General features: G+C 38.4%; 1 pseudogene; it reads left to right on the top strand.

The window, feature by feature from the left end:
* Nucleotides 1-1,050: 1,050 nt before the first annotated feature.
* On the top strand, nucleotides 1,051-2,018 carry LOC100729611 (olfactory receptor 5B3-like; annotated as a pseudogene).
* The last annotated feature ends 396 nt before the right edge of the window (nucleotides 2,019-2,414 follow it).

The following is a 2,414-nucleotide window of genomic DNA, read 5'->3' as shown; positions in this document are numbered from 1 at the left end:
TTCACTCTACTGATTGATTCTTTTACTCTACAGACACTTTTACACTCATCTAATCTGATTTGTGTCTTGCTGCTATTTCTTCTTCGCATAAGGTTCTGTCCTAAAAATCAATTTTTACACCTATGTGTTCAAGAGTTTTATCTGTTTTATCTTCAAGACAGTCTATGTCCTCTGTTTCAATGTTTAGATTTAGATCCATTTTGATTTTATTCAACAAATGGTATTGGAAAAACTGGTTGTTTACTCTTTAAAGTACCTGCAGTAATTGATGCAGTGATCATTTCATTCTCATTTTTGGTTGTTAGTTTTAACTATTAGACAGACAAATGAGTGAGCAAAAAGAAATTATTACATAATCAAGTTGTCACTTCACAGTGAAGCCTCAAACTCTGAGACTGGAAGAAGTACACAAGGAAAATTATACCTTTGCTTATACTCTATTTGATCTGATCTCACTTAAGACTCACAATTAGGAATCACTCAGTATAGGCTAAAGTTCTATCTGGATTCAGAATAGAGATTGCTTTTAACACTTGTGCACAAATGAATAAATCACCCAACCTTCTGTGATCAATGATTAAGTTAATTTTATAGAAGGCAACCTCAAGCCTTGATGATAAGAGGCAGGAGCACACATCTGTCCTGTGGGAAGCAATGTCTATCTGTGGATGAACAACGAGGAAGTCAGTGTTTACTGTGGCCAAAGAGGTGCATGGTCTGCTAGATACTTCTGTACAGTTATTACATGTTTAAGTTATTACATAGTTTCCAACCTAATATATAAATTTACTAATATACAAATAATTGCCTACATGATCTATTAAAATATTTATTATACAGCTTATCATTTGGTCTTCAAGAATCAATTTGGCCTTCAAGAAATCCTTTTTTTTTTTTTTAGTCTTCAAGTTTCAAGTAAAATTATTGTTATGTCACAATGACAGAAAATTTACTGTACTCAGACATCCCAACTTCAATTCAGTGTGTTTGTCTTTTTATTTCTCTTTTTTCTCATGAACTATGGTAAGTATAAAGAGTCAGAAATCACTGATGAGGAACAGGACAGAGGTGACAGAGTTCCTGCTGCTGGGACTGACCTCTGACCCGCACCTGCAGCTTCCCCTCTTCATCACCTTCCTCCTCATCTACACCATCACTGTGGCTGGGAACCTGGGGATGATCCTGCTCATCCTCCTGGACTCCCGTCTGCACAGCCCCATGTACTTTTTCCTGGGTAACCTGTCCCTGGTGGATTTCTGTTCCTCTTCCAATGTCACTCCCACAGTCATGGCTGGGCTTCTTTTAGGAGAGAAGATAATTTCCTACATTGCCTGTGCTGTTCAGATGTTCCTGTTTGCTACCTTCATTTGTGTGGAAAATTACCTCCTGGCTGCCATGGCCTATGACCGCTATGCTGCAGTGTGCAAACCGTTGCATTACACCTCCACCATGACCACAAATGTGTGCACAGGTCTCGTCCTAGGTTCCTATGCCTGTGGCTTCCTCAGTGCTGCCGTCTACATTGGGAACACATTCAGTCTCTCCTTCTGCAATTCCAACGTGGTCCACCACTTTTTCTGTGATATTCCAGCAGTCATGGTTCTTTCTTGCTCAGAGAAACAGGTCAGTGAGCTGGTTCTTATTTACGTTGTGGGCTTCCATATTTTTTTTTTGCCTTCTCTATTATCTGGACATCTTACCTCTTCATTTTTGTCACCATCCTAAGCAAGCACTCAGGCACGGGAGCTCAGAAGGCTCTGTCAACCTGTGCTTCTCATTTCACTGCAGTCTCCATTTTCTATGGGACCGGCATCTTCATGTACCTGCAGCCGAGCTCCAGTCACTCCATGGACACGGACAAAATTGCATCCGTGTTCTACACCATAGTCATCCCCATGCTGAACCCTGTCGTCTACAGCCTGAGGAACAAGGAGGTCAAGAGTGCATTCTTAAAGGTCAATCGTGCATTCATTTTTTGGAGCCACAAGTATCTTAGAAGTTTGATTCTAGCCTTGTGAAATTTTTTATACCTAGATTCATTCTCAGATCTTCTCCAAACACTTCATTAGTCTTTCAGGCCCATGTTGAAAAAAATATTTGTAGTGATTCTTTCAGCTTTTCAAGCTCTTCCACATTAAAAAAAGAGATATTATGTTCAGAAACATGTTTAATGTTTTGATAGATCCATAAATACGACTGATCAAGGAGTTAATATTCATTTCATAAAAGCAATATATTCAGACATTAATTTTCAAAATAAAGACCACAAATAACAAGAAAAATAAACAGATGTACAATATTATTGGCATTTTCTGTGGTTTTATATCTTCTTTCATCTTTGGTAATCATGTATGTGTAGGGATCTATCTTTTTCTTCAGAGTTCTCTGATTTGATTGCATACAATTTCTCATAG

This window comes from Cavia porcellus, unplaced genomic scaffold, assembly GCF_034190915.1.
Source record: "Cavia porcellus strain 051 isolate PalLab524CR breed Dunkin Hartley unplaced genomic scaffold, mCavPor4.1 scaffold_17, whole genome shotgun sequence".
NCBI classification, from domain to species: Eukaryota; Metazoa; Chordata; class Mammalia; order Rodentia; family Caviidae; genus Cavia; species Cavia porcellus.
The sequence above is the reverse complement of the archived record's forward strand: the minus strand, read 5'-3'. Positions and strand labels throughout refer to the sequence as shown.